The 21288-nt window shown below is 47.8% G+C and overlaps 1 protein-coding gene and 1 long non-coding RNA gene across 2 annotated transcripts in view; one reads left to right on the plus strand and one right to left on the minus strand.

Moving 5' to 3' along the window:
• The window catches only part of SLCO3A1 (solute carrier organic anion transporter family member 3A1), a 215929-nt gene that overhangs the window by 81210 nt on the left and 113431 nt on the right, over positions 1-21288 (plus strand). The gene's annotated exons all lie outside the window — the stretch shown is intronic.
• LOC142073499 (uncharacterized) lies at positions 7275-9311 on the minus strand. The gene is made up of 2 exons (XR_012670384.1): positions 8422-9311; positions 7275-7833 (listed from the first exon to the last, which is right to left on the minus strand). It is a non-coding gene; the product is annotated as an uncharacterized LOC142073499 (long non-coding RNA).

Here is a 21288-nt window from a genome sequence, read left to right on the forward strand (position 1 = left end):
GAGTGAAAACCAAGGGGTAGATCAATCCCCCCTGGTGTGTGAAGGCAAGGGCCTTGGGAGAAATTCCCACTCCCTTGTTTCAGCCTGCACTGGGGCCAGACAGAAGTGCAGACCCTGCGCTCTGGAGAACATAGGTTCTGCTTCTTCTGTACTCCTAGAGAGTACCAAGTAGGCACAAGGAGGGATAGGAAGGATTAGGGTTGCCAACTTTCTACTCGCACAAAAGTGAACACCCTTTCCGTGCCCTCCTCTGAGGCCCCACCCATGCCTCGCCCCTTCTCCGAGGCCCCACCCCTTCTCACTCCATCCCCCCTCCCTCTGTCGCTCACTCGCCCCACCCTCACTCACTTGCTCATTTTCACTGGGCTGGCTCAGGAGACTGGGGTGTGAGAGGGGGTGAGGGCTCTGGCTGGGGGTACAGGCTCTGGGGTGGGGCTGGGGGTGAGGGGTTTGGGGTGCAGGAGGGTGGGATCCCCGGGCTAGGATTGAAGGGTTCAGAGGGCAAGAAGGGAATCAGGGCTGGGGCTGGGGCAGCGGGTTGGGGCCCAGGAGGGGGTCAGGGGTGCAGGCCTCCGGCGGTGCTTACCTTAAGCAGCTCCCGGAAGCAGCGGCATGTTCTCCCGCCGGCTCCTATGCAGAGGTGCAGCAAGGCGCTCTTCGCGCTGCCCCGTCTGCAGGCACTGTCCCCGCAGCTCCCATTGGCCACAGTTCCCAGCCAATGGGAGCTGCGGGGGCTGCCCCTTCACATAGGAGCTAGAGGGGGGATATGCTGGCTGCTTCCTGGGAGCCGCGCAATGTGGAGGCTAGCAGGGAGCCTGCCAGCCCCGGTGCACGGTGCTGCAAACCGGAAAGTCAACAGCTCAGTCAGCAGTGCTGACTGGAACTGCCAGAATCCCTTTTCGACGGGGCATTCTGGTCGAAAACTGGACACCTGGTCACCGTAGGCAGGATGTATGTCCCTTCTGCCCTACACACTTTTCAGGATTCAGCAGGCTGGCTTTGCGTCGGGTGAGGGGTATAAAAGGTTTAACCTCACCTTACAAAGGGGAGCTGTAGTGTGTGTGCAGAGGCTGCCTCCGAGTAGATGTCTGTGGTCTGGGCCCAAATGTTAGTGCCCCCAGTAAAGACTTCATATAACTGTCCAGAAGGGACCACCAGACCTGACCTCCTGGATATCATAGGCCACCAACACCACCCCTCACGGCACACTCAATCCAACAACCAAAGTGAGAGCAAAGCATTACAGCCCACAGGAGCCTCTGCCACCGGCAGAGAATAGGAGGGACTGAGGTGCGCCGGTGCCTGAGGCCCCGCAGTTGCAGGGGAATGATTAAATTACACCCAGAGAATGCTGGCAACTGACATGCACCTGCATCCTGCACAGAAGAGTGAACCCGCCTCCCGCCCCCAAATCTGCCTTGGGCCAATCTGTTGCCATGGGGAAAAATTCCTTCCTGACTGCTGGGTTTACCCCATAGTTTGGCATCAATAGTTCGCGTCTCTCTCTCTCTCTCCCTGCTTGATGCTTCAGTGGAGAATTACAAGGTTTTAGATTAGTGCAAACATTCTCCTCAGAGCATCGCCCACTCCTGGTGTTGCTCTAATGATTCTGACTGTCAAATTCACTGCAATATCTGCTCCTTGTGCCTTTATGAGCAATGTCTCCTTTTGCTTCTCATCTTGGGCCAAACAGGCTGTCCATCAGGCTTAACAAATAGTACAGTAACTCTCACCTCTTCTGTGAGGTAGGTAACTGAGTACTAACTCCATCTGACAGGGAGTGAAACAAAGGTAAAGAGCTCAGTGACTTACATATGGCCACAGAGGGAGAAATTGTTGATGTCAGTGTTAATAAGCAGGAGCTCATAGAATCATAGAATATAAGGGTTGGAAGGGACCCCAGAAGGTCATCTAGTCCAACCCCCTGCTCGAAGCAGGACCAATTCCCAGTTAAATCAGACAGAAGTGCAGACCCTGCGCTTCTAAAGTCCAAAGTTCTAAAGTTCTAAAGATCCTAAAGTCCAGTCTTGTGCTCGGACCACTAGACCATGCCTCTCTGGAAATAACTAGACTTTCTCATGGAAATACAAGACTGAAGCACTTGTGTATTGTGCAAGGTGCGGGACTTCAAATGCTAGAATGGAGAGGGTCAGTTTTCCTATGGTCTGGTGAGGTACTGGAGTTGCTCCTGGAACTAGCTAGCAATGTTCCAGCTCCGACTGTGGGTTGCACAGAGCAAGTGATAATGTTCATAGCTGTCATTGCTCACCCTTGAGATAGAATCAGGAGTTGAGCTGATCCGAATTTTGATTTTTTTTTATGATTTTTCATTGAAATTTCTGATTTAGAAAAAAATCCCAAACCAACCAGATTATTTCGGGGGTAGGGGCAAAACATTCACAACCATTGATGAAGCATGTTCTCACTTTTTGACCAACTCTAAGCACCAGGAAAAGTAACAAAGTAATTCTTGTTACTTTTTGATTTGAAAAGTAATCCTATTACTTCTCAGGATTAAGTCTTTAAAAAGCACCTTGTTATTTAAATCAGCTAATTGAACAGCCTTGTATAAAGGTTTGGGGAGAAATGGCATCTCTTGCACAGTGTTTAATAGATGCATAAAAACATCCTAGTTCTCATTAAATAAGATGTGTGCTGGCCCTTTAAATTTTTTGCTCACTAATATGGGAGAGGGAGAGATGGGAAATTCATGGTCTGTCTGGGCTTGAAAAGGAAGGAGAGATTATTGTCTTCAGTATGGAATGAATGTCCTAGTGCAGATAGGACTATGCAGAGTCTGAGAAAATGGTTTTCTAATTAGATATGCAACATTATAGATATTTAAATCATATTAAAGGTCCCTCCCTGTGGACTGCTTTTGAAAATGCTCTTCATGTGTGTTTTGCTCTGGATGGATCTCGATTTATATGCATATCCAACTCTATTCAAGTTTATTTTTTGTTGGCTCCCATCTCCAAGCAGTTAATAAGATTTATTTTTATCTCCTCATGTATGAATTCTTCAGGATGGCTGGCAAAGAGGCCTCAGCTGCTATCTTGATATCACTGGGGCAGATATCAATAGAGTTTGAAAGGACAAATAAATAAATAAATAGCTCTCTAGCATTGTCAGGCCAGCTTTGTAATAATCAGCCAGCAGCCCAGGTGGGAAACAAGATGAGCTTTCTAGAGGAAAAAGGATACAGATATAGATAGATCCTTCCTGGTATCTGTGGGAAAGTCATGTCTCTCTGGGTCTCAGAGGAATATCTGAGCAAAGAAGGGAGCATGGTTTAGTGGTTAGGGCAGAGCACTAGGTATTTGCATGTCTGTGTTCTATTGACCTTCCGACTTACTGTGGGATCTTGTGCAAATCATTTAATCTCTCTTCACCTCTATTTTCCTATCTATAAAATGGAGATAGTACTTATCCGGTGGTGTGAGGCTCCATGTATTGTAGTGAGCCTCTACCACTGACCAGCTGTGTGACCTTTCAGAAGTCACTTTACTTCTGTTTCCTCTACCACCCTGTGGGTATGTCTACACTACGGAATAAGGTCGAATTTATAGAAGTCGTTTTTTTAGAAATCGGTTTTATATATTCGAGTGTGTGTGTCCCCACAGAAAATGCTCTAAGTGCATTAAGTGCATTAACTCGGCGGAGCGCTTCTACAGTACCGAGGCTAGAGTCGACTTCCGGAGCGTTGCACTGTGGGTAGCTATCCCACAGTTCCCGCAGTCTCCGCTGCCCATTGGAATTCTGGGTTGAGATCCCAATGCCTGATGGGGCTAAAACATTGTCGCGGGTGGTTCTGGGTACATATCGTCAGGCCCCCGTTCCCTCCCTCCCTCCGTGAAAGCAAGGGCAGACAATCGTTTCGCGCCTTTTTTCCTGAGTAACCTGTGCAGACGCCATACCATGGCAAGCATGGAGCCCGCTCAGGTAACCGTCACCCTATGTCTCCTGGGTGCTGGCAGACGTGGTACGGCATTGCTACACAGTAGCAGCAACCCCTTGCCTTGTGGCAGCAGACGGTACAGTACGACTGGTAGCCGTCATCATCATGTCCGAGGTGCTCCTGGCCACGTCGGCTGGGAGCGCCTGGGCAGACATGGGCGCAGGGACTAAATTTGGAGTGACTTGACCAGGTCATTCTCTTTAGTCCTGTAGTCAGTCCTATTGAACCGTCTTATGGTGAGCGGGCAGGCGATACGGACTGCTAGCAGTCGTACTGTACCATCTTCTGCCGAGCAGCCATGAGATGTGGATGGCATGCAGTCCTTCTGCACCGTCTGCTGCCAGCCAAAGATGTAAAAGATAGATGGAGTGGATCAAAACAAGAAATAGACCAGGTTTGTTTTGTACTCATTTGCTTCCCCCCCTCCCCTGTCTAGGGGACTCATTCTTCTAGGTCACACTGCAGTCACTCACAGAGAAGGTGCAGCGAGGTAAATCTAGCCATGTATCAATCAGAGGCCAGGCTAACCTTCTTGTTCCAATAAGGACAATAACTTAGGTGCACCATTTCTTATTGGAACCCTCCGTGAAGTCCTGCCTGAAATACTCCTTGATATAAAGCCACCCCCTTTGTTGATTTTAGCTCCCTGAAGCCAACCCTGTAAGCCGTGTCCTCAGTCGCCCCTCCCGGCGTCAGAGCAACGGCAAACAATCGGGCATCTGAGAGTGCTGTCCAGAGCAGTCACAATGGAGCACTCTGATGGGGCTAAAACATTGTCGCGGGTGGTTCTGGTTACGTATCGTCAGGCCCCCGTTCCCTCCCTCCCTCCGTGAAAGCAAGGGCAGACAATCATTTCGCGCCTTTTTTCCTGAGTTACCTGTGCAGACGCCATACCACGGCAAGCATGGAGCCCGCTCAGGTAACCGTCACCCTATGTCTCCTGCGTGCTGGCAGACGTGGTACGGCTTTGCTGCACAGTAGCAGCAACCCATTGCCTTCTGGCAGCAGACGGTGCAATATGACTGGTAGTCATCCTCGTCGTGTCCGAGGTGCTCCTGGCCACGTCGGCTGGGAGCGCCTGGGCAGACATGGGCGCAGGGACTAAATTTGGAGTGACTTGACCAGGTCATTCTCTTTAGTCCTGCACTCAGTCCTATTGAACCGTCTTATGGTGAGCGGGCAGGCGATACGGACTGCTAGCAGTCGTACTGTACCATCTTCTGCCAGGCAGGCAAGAGATGAGGATTGCTAGTAGTCGTATTGTACCATCTTCTGCCAGGCAGGCAAGAGATGAGGATGGCTAGCAGTCGTACTGTACCATCTTCTGCCGAGCAGCCATGAGATGTGGATGGCATGCAGTCCTTCTGCACTGTCTGCTGCCAGCCAAAGATGTAAAAGATAGATGGAGTGGGTCAAAACAAGAAATAGACCAGATTTGTTTTGTACTCATTTGCCTCCTCCCCTGTCTAGGGGACTCATTCCTCTAGGTCACACTGCAGTCACTCACAGAGAAGGTGCAGCGAGGTAAATCTAGCCATGTATCAATCAGAGGCCAGGCTAACCTCCTTGTTCCAATAAGAACGATAACTTAGGTGCACCATTTCTTATTGGAACCCTCCGTGAAGTCCTGCCTGAAATACTCCTTGATGTAAAGACACCCCCTTTGTTGATTTTAGCTCCCTGAAGCCAACCCTGTAAGCCGTGTCGTCAGTCGCCCCTCCCTCCATCAGAGCAACGGCAGACAATCGTTCCGCGCCTTTTTTCTGTGCGGACGCCATACCAAGGCAAGCATGGAGGCCGCTCAGCTCACTTTGGCAATTAGGAGCACATTAAACACCACACGTATTATCCAGCAGTATATGCAGCACCAGAACCTGGCAAAGCGATACCGGGCGAGGAGGCGACGTCAGCGCGGTCACATGAGTGATCAGGACATGGACACAGATTTCTCTGAAAGCATGGGCCCTGCCAATGCATGCATCATGGTGCTAATGGGGCAGGTTCATGCTGTGGAACGCCGATTCTGGGCTCGGGAAACAAGCACAGACTGGTGGGACCCCATAGTGTTGCAGGTCTGGGACGATTCCCAGTGGCTGCGAAACTTTCGCATGCGTGAGGGCACTTTCATGGAACTTTGTGACTTGCTTTCCCCTGCCCTGAGGCGCATGAATACCAAGATGAGAGCAGCCCTCACAGTTGAGAAGCGAGTGGCGATAGCCCTGTGGAAGCTTGCAACGCCAGACAGCTACCGGTCAGTTGGGAATCAATTTGGAGTGGGCAAATCTACTGTGGGGGCTGCTGTGATGCAAGTAGCCCACGCAATCAACGATCTGCTGATATCAAGGGTAGTGACCCTGGGAAATGTGCAGGTCATAGTGGATGGCTTTGCTGCAATGGGATTCCCTAACTGTGGTGGGGCTATAGACGGAACCCATATCCCTATCTTGGCACCGGAGCACCAAGCCGCCGAGTACATAAACCGCAAGGTGTACTTTTTGATAGTGCTGCAAGCTCTGGTGGATCACAAGGGACGTTTCACCAACATCAACGTGGGATGGCCGGGAAAGGTGCATGATGCTCGCATCTTCAGGAATTCTGGTCTGTTTCAAAAGCTGCAGGAAGGGACTTTATTCCCAGACCAGAAAATAACTGTTGGGAATGTTGAAATGCCTATATGTATCCTTGGGGACCCAGCCAATGCCATGGCTCATGAAGCCGTACACAGGCAGCCTGGACAGTAGTCAGGAGCTGTTCAACTACAGGCTGAGCAAGTGCAGAATGGTGGTAGAATGTGCATTTGGACGTTTAAAGGCGCGCTGGCGCAGTTTACTGACTCACTTAGACCTCAGCGAAACCAATATTCCCACTGTTATTACTGCTTGCTGTGTGCTCCACAATATCTGTGAGAGTAAGGGGGAGACGTTTATGGCGGGGTGGGAGGTTGAGGCAAATCGCCTGGCTGCTGGTTACGCGCAGCCAGATACCAGGGCGGTTAGAAGAGCACAGGAGGGCGCGGTACGCATCAGAGAAGCTTTGAAAACCAGTTTCATGACTGGCCAGGCTACGGTGTGAAAGTTCTGTTTGTTTCTCCTTGATGAAACCCCCCGCCCCTTGGTTCACTCTACTTCCCTGTAAGCTAACCACCCGCCCCTCCTCCCTTCAATCACCGCTTGCAGAGGCAATAAAGTCATTGTTGCTTCACATTCATGCATTCTTTATTCATTCATCACACAAATAGGGGGATGACTACCAAGGTAGCCCAGGAGGGGTGGTGGAGGAGGGAAGGAAAATGCCACACAGCACTTTAAGCACAGCATTTTAAAAGTTTACAACTTTAAAATTTATTGAATGACAGCCTTCTTTTTTTTGGGCAATCCTCTGTGGTGGAGTGGCTGGTTGGCCGGAGGCCCCCCCACCGCGTTCTTGGGCGTCTGGGTGTGGAGGCTATGGAACTTGGGGAGGAGGGCGGTTGGTTACAGAGGGGCTCCAGTGGCAGTCTGTGCTCCAGCTGCCTTTGCTGCAGCTCAACCATACACTGGAGCATACTGGTTTGGTCCTGCAGCAGCCTCAGCATTGAATCCTGCCTCCTCTCATCACGCTGCCGCCACATTTGAGCTTCAGCCCTGTCTTCAGCCCGCCACTTACTCTCTTCAGCCCGCCACTTACTCTCTTCAGCCCTCCACCTCTCCTCCCGGTCATTTTGTGCTTTCCTGCACTCTGACATTATTTGCCTCCACGCATTCGTCTGTGCTCTGTCAGTGTGGGAGGACAGCATGAGCTCGGAGAACATTTCATCGCGAGTGCGTTTTTTTTCTTTCTAAGCTTCACTAGCCTCTGGGAAGGAGAAGATCCTGTGATCATTGAAACACATGCAGCTGGTGGAGAAAAAAAAAGGGACAGCGGTATTTAAAAAGACACATTTTATAAAACAGTGGCTACACTCTTTCAGGGTAAACCTTGCTGTTAACATTACATACATAGCACATGTGCTTTCGTTACAAGGTCGCATTTTGCCTCCTCCCACCGCGTGACTACCCCCTCAACCTTCCCCCCTCCCTGTGGCTAACAGCGGGGAACATTTCTGTTTAGCCACAGGCAAACAGCCCAGCAGGAATGGGCTCCTCTGAGTGTCCCCTGAAGAAAAGCACTCTATTTCAACCAGGTGACCATGAATTATATCTCACTCTCCTGAGGATAACACAGAGAGATAAAGAACGGATGTTGTTTGAATGCCAGCAAACATACACTGCAATGCTTTGTTCTACAATGATTCCCGAGTACGTGTTACTGGCCTGGAGTGGTAAAGAGTCCTACCATGAAGGACGCAATAAGGCTGCCCTCCCCAGAAACCTTTTGCAAAGGCTTTAGGACTACATCTAGGAGAACCGCAAATGCCAGGGCAAAGTAATCCTTTCACATGCTTGCTTTTAAACCATGTATAGTATTTTAAAAGGTACACTCACCAGAGGTCCCTTCTCCGCCTGCTGGGTCCAGGAGGCAGCCTTGGGTGGGTTCGGGGGGTACTGGCTCCAGGTCTAGGGTGAGAAACAGTTCCTGGCTGTCGGGAAAACCGGTTTCTCTGCTTGCTTGCTGTGAGCTATCTACAACCTCCTCATCATCATCATCTTCTTCGTCCCCAAAACCTGCTTCCGTATTGCCTCCATCTCCATTGAAGGAGTCAAACAACACGGCTGGGGTAGTGGTGGCTGAACCCCCTAAAATGGCATGCAGCTCATCATAGAAGCGGCATGTTTGGGGCTCTGACCCAGAGCGGCTGTTCGCCTCTCTGGTTTTCTGGTAGGCTTGCCTCAGCTCCTTCAGTTTCACGCGGCACTGCTTCGGGTCCCTGTTATGGCCTCTGTCCTTCATGCCCTGGGAGATTTTGACAAAGGTTTTGGCATTTCAAAAACTGGAACGGAGTTCTGATAGCATGGATTCCTCTCCCCAAACAGCGATCAGATCCCGTACCTCCCGTTCGGTCCATGCTGGAGCTCTTTTGCGATTCTGGGACTCCATCATGGTCACCTGTGCTGATGAGCTCTGCATGGTCACCTGCAGCTTGCCACGCTGGCCAAACAGGAAATGAGATTCAAAAGTTCGCCGTTCTTTTCCTGTCTACCTGGCCAGTGCATCTGAGTTGAGAGTGCTGTCCAGAGCGGTCACAATGGAGCACTCTGGGATAGCTCCCGGAGGCCAATACCATCGAATTGTGTCCACAGTACCCCAAATTCGAGCCGGCAACGTCGATTTAAGCACTAATCCACTTGTCAGGGGTGGAGTAAGGAAATCGATTTTAAGAGCCCTTTAAGTCGAAATAAAGGGCTTCATTGTGTGGACCGGTGCAGGTTTACATCGATTTAATGCTGCTAAATTCGACCTAAAGTCCTAGTGTAGACCAGGGCTGTGTCTGTCCTGTCTGTTTAGATTGTAAGCCCTTCATGGAAGGGGCTGTCCAGAGCTAGGTGTCTGTATGGTGCTTAGCACAATGGGAACCTGATCTCGTTTGGGGCTACCATAACAAACAGTAATAATGTAGAGGAGTACTTTGAGATTGTTGGATAAAAGGGAAAGTATTATTATGAATAATGAGCATCTCCTTTCCCTGTGCATTGATCAGTGGGGGAAAGAATAGTCCCCTTGGAATAAAAGGGACTGTAGATGGCATTGTGGCCACATTAATTTGTTCTGCAACCTGATTTCTCATAGAAAAATTGTACTATCACAGCATTTACCAGCTAATGAAAACCTATTTGCCGAAACAGCAATATAACAGGGAGACTAACAATGAATTTTTTTGAAAGCATCCATTATTCATGAGTCCCCTTTGTACATGTATCACTGTGATGGGTTTGTCCAGGACTCTCGAGCGAACTCCTCAAACCTAATAGAGCCACATATAAAAATGTGTATTCAGATAAAGAGGCGCTTATGAAAGACCAAGTACAGAGCTGTAAAAGCTAATAATGGTGAATAATGTATTTGTCAAATGTAGTCCTCTTCAGTTATTACTATTTACTTGTGTTGTTGTAGAGAGCCTGGGAGCCTCAGCCATAGACCAGGATCCTGTTAGTCTAGGTGTTGTACAAACACTGAACAAAAAGACAGTCCTTGCCCTTCTCTGTGCCCACCCTGGGTAGCATAAGGAAGCTGCTTCCCCAATACACAGCTCCCACATGGACTGACAGTGCTACTGGGGCCTTCTGCAGAGAGAACATCTCTTTGAAAATGGGGCTCCCAGTGGCATCCTTCCCTTTTTCGTCTGACTGGGCCACAGGCTAGATACTGGAGGAGAGAGAACACTTCCACCTCTCTGCATCCAAATACCAGTCAGACCTGGCCCTGTTTGTTCTGACTGTATCACAAGCTGAGGATGTACAGGTGCCGGGGAGCAAGTCCAGGTACATCCCCCTGCTAGAGGGAGGGAGAATCTTTACTGCCCCAGGGAAAGCTCTGCTTCGGAAGGAGCCAGGGATGGCAGTAATGCCCAGCAGCTGCAGCAAGGGCACAAGTATGAGGGTATCGCAGGCTCCCCCGGACGCATACAGCATACTCATGCGCTGCTTGGGCACAGCAAGTGAGCGAGTCCCTCTGTAGTAAAATGTGCTAGTTGCACATCCTCTGACCTCCATTGTTAGGTTGCTGACTAACGAGAGTGCTCCACATCCAAATGCTTAATTACATTATTTAGTGGAGTGGGCGTTTGGGATCCCAGACTGATCATTTTCAGAGCAGCTCAAACAGCAAAAAGAAAACAAAAGGGGGTTAAAGCTGCGGTAGGGTTTGTTTACATGTTGTCTGGTAGCTTTGTGTGCACGGAGGGCGGGTCTATTTTGCTTCCGTTTTAGCTGCACATGAATTTCAGGATGTGGGACTAAAAGCAGCCCAGGAAGCCAGTACATACAACGTTTAATCTTGTGGCTTCCGACGCATGAATGTCTGAGGTCTTTGCTGGGTGAAGAAACATCCTGGCTCCGTCTGGAGAAGGTGCCCTGTAAGAATTACAAGCTAAATACCAAAGCCACATTGGTTACTAAAGTACTGGGTTCTTCTGCATTAAGAGTGGATTAGCCAGTGCCACGGCAGCAGCTACTGCTTGTGTGTTTGGAAAGGGGATTTACAGAATTGATGGCTTTTAAGCTTTTTGAGCCGCAGTACGGCCATCAGACGCTCAGCCCCACTGGGGAACGGCAGCAGGGCAGGGGGGAGCTGCGCCTAGGGCAGGGACCCATTGCATGACAGATTGTTAAGAGAGAGTGAGAGCAATAGGGAGGGAAAACAGGGCCGGATGCAAGTGAATGGTGTATGGAAGTAGAAGGAGAAGGGGGTATTGTCCTCTGCTGTGGGCAGCATGGGAGGTGGTTATCGTAGGCAGGGGGAGGCTGTGCCTCCCCAAACAGCCTGGCATGGCCCCACCTATGCTCCGCCCCCAAACCCCCTCCTCCCTGCTGTTCCCTTCTGTGGCTGAGAGGCTGGGGCGGGCTGGGGGCTGCGGTGCGCACAAGAACCCCAGGCTGGGGCCACGCTGGGCCTCGCTGCCTGTCCTCCCAGTGCCGTGGCCGTGCTGGGGCCAGGGGCGCTCTGGCCGCGCCGCCTGCCCAGAGCTGGGGCACGGCGGGGGGGGGGGGCAGCGGCCGTGTGGGGGCAGTGTGCTCTGGGCTCCAGTGGGGAAGGGGGAGCAGAAAGGGCGGGGCCTCAGGCACAGGGGGAGGGAAAGCAGATGGGGCAGGGCCTACGGCAGCGCGGGAGAGGCCAGGGGCTCCCCAAAGGGCGCGTTCACCTGCCACCCATAGTGGGCGGGATACTGAGCTAGATAGATCAAAGCTCGAGTGCAAAGCAAGCATCACACAATCCAATGGGCTGGCCACTGCAGTTGTTTTCCTTGGTTTGCAGTTGACTCCCTATGTGTCCCATTCATTTCACTTCTGTGTGACTGTTTCCCGAACAGGGATAACAATTAGAACTGGGTGGGAAATGGTTTTCCTGTCCCATGGAAGTTCTCGAGACGTCAACAACTTTTCCGATCCTAAACTGGGATTAAAAAGTCAAAATCCTGAACGTTTTTGTGAACTGAAAATCTGAAAATTTTCAAAAAGTTTCATTCTTATTTTGACCATGTCATATTTCTTTTTCGTACAATTAGCTCACATTTTAAAACAAAAAAAAATTATTTGAAATGGGGGAAACTGTTTTAGTTTGTTTTTAAGAAATGTCAAAACAAAATACTTTCACAATTTTGAGACTTTTTTTTTACAAAAAAAGATTTTGATTCAAGAAATTTGTTGGAAGTGACCCTTTCTCGTAAAAGGTTTGTTTCGATGAATCGGCATTTTCCAACAAAAAATGTTTAATTGAAAAATCCCAACCCGCTCTAATAATAATATACCTCTGCTTTGAAAAGTCCTATGTAAGTGCCAAGCATTGTTATTCTTTACCATCATTTATTATTATAAGAAATCCTGCTCTCCTGTGTGGGAAGGGGACCATGTCGTTTTTTTGTGCCTGTCTCTCATCCCATTAAAGTTAAAGGGTAAAGGGCCATTGGGTAAAGTGAGCAAGTTTTGGCATTAAAATGGTAAAGACCCTGTTCACTGGGGGAATTCATCCTGCTACAGGGAGAAGTTTTTATTGTTTAAGAAGAGAGGTTTTCTATATCTAAAAAATGATTCTAAAAATAATTCTAAAAATGATTAGGGGTCTGGAACACATGACTTATGAGGAGAGGCTGAGGGAACTGGGATTGTTTAGTCTGCAGAACAGAAGAATGAGGGGGGATTTGATAGCTGCTTTCAACTACCTGAGAGGTGGTTCCAGAGAGGATGGTTCTAGACTATTCTCAGTGGTAGAAGAGGACAGGACAAGGAGTAATGGTCTCAAGTTGCAGTGGGGGAGGTTTAGGTTGGATATTAGGAAAAAAATTTTCACTAGGAGGGTGGTGAAACACTGGAATGCGTTACCTAGGGAGGTGGTAGAATCTCCTTCCTTAGAAGTTTTTAAGGTCAGGCTTGACAAAGCCCTGGCTGGGATGATTTAATTGTGGATTGGTCCTGCTTTGAGCAGGGGGTTGGACTAGATGACCTCCTGAGGTCCCTTCCGACCCTGATATTCTATGATTCTATGATTCTGTGATATCGAGCTAAACCACTGCTTGTACAGCACAGAGGGTGGGATGCTGGGGAAAGTGTAATGAGACTGCTAACCGTGTGGTCTTGCCTAGAGGAAAACACACGGTGAAGTACCACCAACGAGAGAGACTGATGAATCCATGACAGGTTTCAGAGTAACAGCCGTGTTAGTCTGTATTCGCAAAAAGAAAAGGAGTACTTGTGGCACCTTAGAGACTAACCAATTTATTTGAGCATGAGCTTTCGTGAGCTACAGCTCACTTCATCGGATGCATACCGTGGAAACTGCAGCAGAACCTGGATTTGTGCAGGAAATGGCCCAACTTGATTATCATGCACATTGTGTAAAGAGTTGTCACTTTGGATGGGCTATCACCAGCAGGAGAGTGAATTTGTGTGGGGGGGTGGAGGGTGAGAAAACCTGGATTTGTGCTGGAAATGGCCCAACCTGATGATCACTTTAGATAAGCTATTACCAGCAGGACAGTGGGGTGGGAGGAGGTATTGTTTCATATTCTCTGTGTGTATATAAAGTCTGCTGCAGTTTCCACGGTATGCATCCGATGAAGTGAGCTGTAGCTCACGAAAGCTCATGCTCAAATAAATTGGTTAGTCTCTAAGGTGCCACAAGTACTCCTTTTCTTTTTGATGAATCCATGTAACTTCATTCTGTTCATGTTTTTATGTTGCCTTCCTCACTACAGTATCTGAGCCCTGGTCTACAATAGAAAAGTAATACCAGTACTGTATAAGGATGTTACTAAGGGGTGTGACTTTTTTTTCACTAGTTATTGCTGTAAAAGCCCTAGCACGGATGAAGTTATACTTGTACAGTTTACACTCATGCCACTGTAACTGTATCCACATTGTGGGGGACTGAAGAGAGTTGCCTCTTTAACTACACCAATATAGCTAAAGCAGCAAAACTTTCTAGTGTAGACAAGCCCTTGATTTGAGCTGCCTGCTCCAGAAAATGCCAGCACACTGTATCGCATTCCCCACAAAAAGCCTGTGGATCCCCTAAAGAGACTTGCATACTTCACCATGCAAGCGCAACATTTTTTTTTAATTGCAGTTGTCTCCTTGACCTTCTACTCTAAGTAGTCTCCCCACTCTGATGCTATCCTGTTAGTAACTGAATGCTTGGAGATAAACATTCAAGCTTAATCAGAAAAGGTAATGAATTTCTGTTTAAATGTCACGTTTTCACGCACCTTTCAAAGTTCTCATCCTCAGATGAGCAGCTCATGGATATGAATGTGTAAGGGTATCCTTTCTGTCTGACTCTCTCCTCTAAGCAGTCTTGTCCTCCTGCTGCCTCTTTAGTGTGATAAATTCTATTCTCCTGTTCTGTGATATTTATGGGAATAGGGGTAGCAGATGAAATCCTGAGGCTGAGCATGGTGCTGTTGAAGATGGAGATGGAAAAATGTTAGAGAGACAAGGTGGGTGAGGCAATAACTTTTATTGAACCAACTTCTGTTGGTGAGAGAGACGAGCTTTCAAGCCACACAGAGCTCTTCTTCTTCTCTTTCCCAGCCCCACAACAAAATGCACAGTGGAAAAGATGGTGTAGCATGAGTAGTTAGCGCATATATTGTAAGGAAGCATTCAAGGTAGAGTGACCTGTTACCACCTCCGCAGTCATAAGACAAGGGTATCTCTTCCAAAAGGCTTCTTCGGTTGAAAGAAACCACTAAATCTTTGAGGGCCAGGTCTTTAAGAAGGAAGGGAGTTTCTCTCTTGCCATCACAGTCTATATCCACATCTAAATTGTGGGAGCAAATCTCGCTACTTGCATCTCTTAACTACCTGGCATTGGGCCCAGACTAGAAGTTCTGCTGTCATTTGATTGGAGGAGCAAGTGGTACTCACAAAAAGGGCGGTTGGGCCCCCGCCTTTTGGACACAGCCCCCTTTAATTGTGGTGGCGGTGAAAGGGTGATTGTGACTCTGAGAGTGGGGTAGGCAGGAAAGCGGAGGATAAAGGAGGGGGTTATTCTCAGGGCTTTGATTAAGGACATTCCTTTGGGGACAGAGAGAGAAGAAGAAATGCTATTTGATTGTGTACGAGTGCAGGGGGTGCAAACTTCTAGCACGCACACATCTCATTTTAGTGCAGAAAATCAGACACATATTTAGGATTAGGACCTAAATCCAGCCTCAGATATCTGATAATCCCCCAAATCTTCCCATTTTTAGGCCATTCATTTAGCTCTAAATAGGTTCTCTTTGTGGTCATATTGTTTATGATGTAGGTCACTACACAGCACTAGAGTCCTAAGCCTGCTACGAGAGAGACCAAGCGGTTTAGAGAGTACCTGGCCGTACATGGGATTTCAGCATGTCTAGCTGCTTGAAATGGTGTAATTACTCTGCGCTATGTTTTGGCACTGCTGAGGCCCTGTGACACCTTGTGTATCCTAGTGTGGGATGGAAATGACACCTGGTTGATACACATGATGGAGTTGGGAGAGCAGCGATATTCATGTTGGCTATAAGAAAAAAACAAACTTTAGCTGTGGAAATGGTACCAGCAATGTAACAAAACTGTCCAAGGAGGCTGTAGAATAGTTATCATTGGCTGTGGGATTAACCGCTGTCCTTGGCCGTCTCTGCTAATGCCGCACCTGACCAAGTCTAACAGACCCCTGACAGCTCATCATCATCTATTTATATCATAATTATCATAATTCCATAGCAGCAATATAACAAACTTCCTTAGACTCATTAGCACGTGACATCTGTGAGAGGAGCTGACCCTGTGGAATTTTGCTCTGGGATTTTCCTGCATTCAGGCATACTTGAACCCACTGCTGCTCTCCTCTCCTGGGAAAGGGAATGAGGCTTTAGGATTGGTAACACGTTAGGACTGTCAGGTGCGTTTGCTCACATACCTGCCCCTGTCTTGATATGTTGTGCAAGGAGACCCGTTGTACTGAACTCCTCCCAAATTTTCCACAGGTCCCTTTGGCTGGGTTGAAGCTAATGTTCTTTAGAGAGTTCATATTCCTAAATGATACACGCATTGCACTGTTAGGCAGATTGCATATTGGATAAGTAGATACAATGGTCCTCATCAAGCATGATGAGAGTGCAACCTTCATCCCTTTGAGGTCAGTGGCAAAACGTCTACTGATTTCAGTGGAAGCAGGATCTGGCCTGCCCCTGAGATCCTCCTGCCCTTACCCTGAACTTACAACAGGAAATAACTGTAGAATCTCAGGTACGGTCCTGTGGTGACTGCTGGTAAATGTTAGCTTTTTGATGGCGACTACTCACTTAGTCTGATGGTACAGCTGTACTCTAGTGAGTAGTTTCAACGGCTGTGCTTCTCCCAGGGGTAAGGACTATAATTTCCAAACCCTAAGTAGATGGCTCTATAACCTGCTTGAAACATTCATATTGAATAGATCCTTTGCCACTGGCGCGCTCTCTCTGCTTAACTCCACTGCAGCACTGACATTTCCGTAGAGACTAGATATGTGGGCCAGCATTGGTGGTGGTTTATGCTGCATTGTTTTGCCTACCACATAAGGCCTCACTGGAACATTACTAACTTTGGAGCCTGTAAGTGCATCAGAGAAACAGCGTAAAGTCAGTTTGGGTCTCCAATTTAGCTTCTGTAAATTAGCATGACTCAACAGAATCCTAAAATCATTGGACATGTTCCCAATATCGTGTTTGTTTTAAATTGCAATGGAAAAAGTTTATTTTTAAAGAAACAATACACTCCTGCAGCGTTTGGTCCCTGAGCATGGGAACATCTGGCTCATGCAGGAGAACCAGAGAGCGAACATTAGTCAACACAGGCTATCAACAAGAGTGAAATTGCCAGGGGCACAGGAACATTTCAAAGGGCAGCCCTGCTAGCTGCCAAGGAGGGCAGGACATTGCTGCTTATCCATCTGCCACTCCATCAGTTGTCCCTCCCACGCCACTACTTTCTGCAGACCTGGCTGTTTGTTTCTTTCTTTGCATAATTGATCTTAAAAGTTGCCCCTCCTGTCTCCAATGTTGAAACTGGCTGCCAATTAACACTCTAAACATGATGTCTCTTGGCAGACTTGAAAAGGGGAACTAGAGCTGAAGCAGTCTACAGGTGTTGCTTAGTTGTGCTCTTGGGTAAACCTGCCAAAAGGAGCTTTAAGAAAAGGAAAGAAAAACAAGTGTTCTCATAACTGTACAGCCACACAGGGTAAGGTTCTTAAATGCACTTTCAATATGCCTTACATAGGAGAAAACAACCCTTTCTGGGTAAATCTCTGTTTTTCTATGTTGCTGTGGGACTCGGGAACTATTGTTACTTGTTTTCTGATTTCACACACAAACTCCCAAAGAATTCAGTGGATTTAATAAAAACCATTAGTCTGTACTGGGGAATTATTGCTGCTTAGCTGACCTTGTGCTGAAATGCAACTGCTGGGCACATTGACGTTTCCACTGATATTGCTGAAGTTCCTAAGGGCCAGGTTTTGCTACATTTAACAGCCTGATTGATTTTTAGTTGGGAACAGTTCTTGGGATAAGGCACTGCTCATTGTAAATAAGGATGGCAAGATCTTGTCCTAGGTAAGAAGATCAGTCAGTTTTCAGAACTTTCTGCTTTTTCTGGTGTTCAAGTAGGCAAATTTTCTTGGTAAAGTCATGGCATAATAACTACCCTGAGTAATGCTGAACCCATAGAAGCAAGCAACATCTGAAATCTGCCTACAGAATTTGCACCCAGGGCATCATGCATTGCAAAGGAACCAAAGGTCGATCATACAGTTGGCCTTAGGGGACTGCACACCTCAGGTCAGACAGATGGACTGTGTTGTGTGCATCATTCACTGATGTTATTCTAGGGAGATTCCCTCATGTTTGTCATAGAAACACTTGGCACTGTTTTTTTAGCACAAACTTGGCTTAATATTTATATTTATGCTGCAATTAGAAGGTCTGCAGCCCTAATGCCATACCCATTATTGCTCTGAACCCAGCTGTGTCAAGATCCCATGCTAGGTTTATTGGTAGATACAGCAGAACTAGTTAAGATAAGAGTTTACCCCCAAACTCAAACTGAACGTTTTTTGAGGTTTGTTTTTAAAAAATTCTTTTTTGTGCGCTCCCTCTTCCCCCCCCCCCCCCCCCCGGTTCCCTTATTATTGTTCATTTTTGTGGCTGCCCTCGCACATCAGGACTCCAGCTGGGCCTGGAACAACCCAAGTACCACGAGAAAGGTTGTCATCACTGTGACTGTTATTTACATTAAAGTAACACCCACACACTCCCAGTGAGATCAGGGCCCCATTGTGCTAGGCGCTGTACATATGCATAGCAAGAAACAGTCCTTTCCACAAAGAGTGCACAGTCTAAATAGTCAAGCCAAAGGAGGGGGAGAAAGGAGGTATTACTATCACCATTTCATTGACGGGAAATATGGGGGCTGTGACGGGCCGGGTGTCCAGGCCAGGGCAGCAGTCAGCAGAGCAGTCAGGGAAGTGACGGGGGGAGGGTGCAGCAGGCTGCTGCCAGGGCAGGGTGGGGCTGCTCTGCCTCTTCTCCCCCCACCCCAGCTCCCCTGACCACTAGGGACTTCCTGTGCACTCTCCCCACTGTTGCCCTGCCCTGGCCCAGGCACCTGGCCAGCCACAGTCCCGTGTCCCATCTCGTGCCCCCCCACCCCCATTACCTCATTGCACCTATCCTTAGAGAGGCGTGCCCCACAGTTTGAAAACCCAGTGCCCTGTAGGTGTCCATTTGCTTTGTCTCTGCAGAGCGGTTTGCAAAGCACTATCTAGAGCCAGCATTCAGCATTCACCCAGTGGCCGGAGGCAGCTCTTATGCCAAAGGGTATCCGCTTGGTGCAGCGCCGAGAAGGATGGGGAATCCTTTTGGCTTGGTGTTGAGGGGAGATGTAAGGCAGGGGATCTGCTGGGTGAAGAGAAGCTTACTGAAAATCCTGGGCAAAGCTGGAGTTATTTTAATGAATAGAAACCAAGGCTGCAAAGACATTCATGGCTTTTTGGAGCTCCCCACCTCAGCTGAAGTCTCACTGCTGTCATCTGAGGTTCCCTCAAATCCTGGGTCTTGTATTTGCCAACACGCCAATATTAGAGGACCACTTTTTTTTTATCATCTCCAAAATGTGGCCAGGCTGATGTCCCATTCCAAAGGAATTGAGGATGCTGATGCATGCTGGATTACTCTAATATTTTACATTAATTTGGCCTCCTAGAGGTAAAAAATCCATCATACTAATTGGGTGCAGTACATTGCTGCCAGGTTCATTTAAAAAAAGTTAGATGAGGAAATTTCAACCAGCTCTGGTCTTCCTTAAACTGATGAAAGCTCACACTGTTCCTACTCAAGTTTTTAGGGCCAGGCTGTGTAGTTCGTACACAGCCCGTGTTTGGGAAGCAGCACCACCATGGTGGGAGCTCAGGAAGGGATTGTGCTCTGTAGGCTGCTGAGGACAGATTGTTAGATACAATTCTCTTTGGGAAGCTTTCCAATCTCCTGGAAAAAGAAGGCTGGATTATGACTAGCATTACCCACTGATGGACATCTTCCTCATGTAGTCATAGGCACGGAATCCAAGAGATGGGGCAGTTGTACTGGTTGAATCTGTAGTCTTAGAGGGATGAGCCCATGTGTACCTCTAAGGAATAAAAGACTTTCATAGATGTTACCTGCAGGAACTCTATTTCTGCCAAATAATAGAGCCCTAAATTCGCCTTGCCCAGGTACATGCTGTCACGCTGTCTGGAGTGGCTCACAATGTGAGTGCCTACCTCAGGGCAGACACCCAAAACTGATGGAATGTCTACCTTGCCACCCAGACCAAGGGTTGGACTTCGTGATAAATGGTCACCTACACAAAAAATCACACAATATTCAGGTTGCTTCCAGTCCTGAAAGATCACTCACTTACCGCAGATCAACTGGTAGCCTGGAACTTACACCAAAGACCATGCTTGTAGCCAATCTTGTAATAAACTTTCTAACGGTTTATTAACTAGGACAGAGAAATAAGAGTTATTAACAGGTTAAAGCAAGCAAACATATGCACAAATGACATATCTAAATCCTAAGAGTAGCATAGTTGTAGTGCTCTGTCCATTCAAAGTGTCTTTCAGGGCAGAGCCAGGAGATAACCCCTGGCAATCTCTGGCTTCAGTTTGGTTGCTTTGGCCCTGTGAGAGTTCAAACAGCAAAGGGATGAAAAATCTTCACATCAACTATTTTTATTTTCTGCTCCCAGTGTTCAAAGCAATGGGATGATACTTCTGCATGTTCTCCTCCATGGGTGTGATAGGGCCTTAACCAGACCTTCATATTGCAATGTTTCTTGATGGCCCATCTGATTTGGATAGTTCTTTTGGATGGGCCTGGGGGAGGATTCATGGGCCTGGGTTCACAAGTACAGAGCACATATTTTCAAAGTTATAAAGCAAAACTTATTTTCTTACCGCATGGAATACAGACATTACAGGTGAGATTAATGCGTACAGCAATTTACAAGCATTTCAGAGTCTGAACACTTGATATATTCTTATAAAGCTAATACCTACTTTGAGCAAAACTAACATAGGGGTGAACTGGTCAGGTTTCCAGCTATGAGTTTGTTAATTTTTAGCTAATGCCTACAGTCTTGGCAGCAGCTGGCATCTGGTCTGCCAGCGTCACACATGCAAAAACAATCATATCACTGCAAGGGGGATGATGTATTTGAAAGTCTAAGGGCTCTTTAAAGGTTCAATTAAAACGTTGACTCTTCTTATATGTTATTTGGCTTGCAGCGTTATTAACCTGACAGAGAAATCCTGGAGCTGACTACTTTGTAGCTGTTGTGAGCCAGCAAATAAGAGCTAGAAACATGGTCAGTCTTCACAAAATGAAAGCACCTGTGACAAGAGGAAAATGATGGGGAACAATGAAGGCAGCAGTCACTTTATGCACAGCACCTGTAGTTTGTTTCGGCAGGAAGGTTTCAAGCTGAAGCATCTGAATGACCATGTAGTACCATTAGACTTGGCCTTGGCCGACCTGGGTCAGTTCCTGGCTCTGCAACAGATTTTCTGCTGAGGGCCAGTGCCTATTTCAGAGAGAACCACAGCTGTTTTAAAGGAAGCTCTCCTGTAGAAATAGACCCACTTGAAAACAGTAAAGTCTGGCTATTTCAAAGCCTTCTCCTGTGTGAGATTTAAAGCTGGAGACCTTGACC

This window comes from Caretta caretta, chromosome 10 (assembly GCF_965140235.1).
Source record: "Caretta caretta isolate rCarCar2 chromosome 10, rCarCar1.hap1, whole genome shotgun sequence".
Classification (NCBI taxonomy): domain Eukaryota; kingdom Metazoa; phylum Chordata; order Testudines; family Cheloniidae; genus Caretta; species Caretta caretta.